The sequence below is a fragment of the Nicotiana attenuata genome, chromosome 11 (assembly GCF_001879085.1).
Source record: "Nicotiana attenuata strain UT chromosome 11, NIATTr2, whole genome shotgun sequence".
In the NCBI taxonomy this organism is placed as follows: Eukaryota; Viridiplantae; Streptophyta; class Magnoliopsida; order Solanales; family Solanaceae; genus Nicotiana; species Nicotiana attenuata.
Genome location: NC_031999.1, coordinates 55,665,320 through 55,665,590, shown reverse-complemented (window position 1 = coordinate 55,665,590; position 271 = coordinate 55,665,320).

The following is a 271-nucleotide window of genomic DNA, read 5'->3' as shown; positions in this document are numbered from 1 at the left end:
TAAAAAGGAATTCAGCATGATTTTTGATTTTTTATGTGCTAATACTTACGCCATTTTCGTCAATTAAGACATCCAGCCTTGAATCGCCTAAAATTTTGTAGATCCATCATAAACGAGCAAATATATTTTATAAAATTTTGTGCAATAAGAATATAATTGCCCAAAAGTAGGTATTTAAATTGTAGTGTTTTATCGAAAAAATGGTATAAGTTAAAGGGGTGGGGGATAGCGGACAAAGATCCTCACGCGAGCATGGAATCCGGTAAACCCC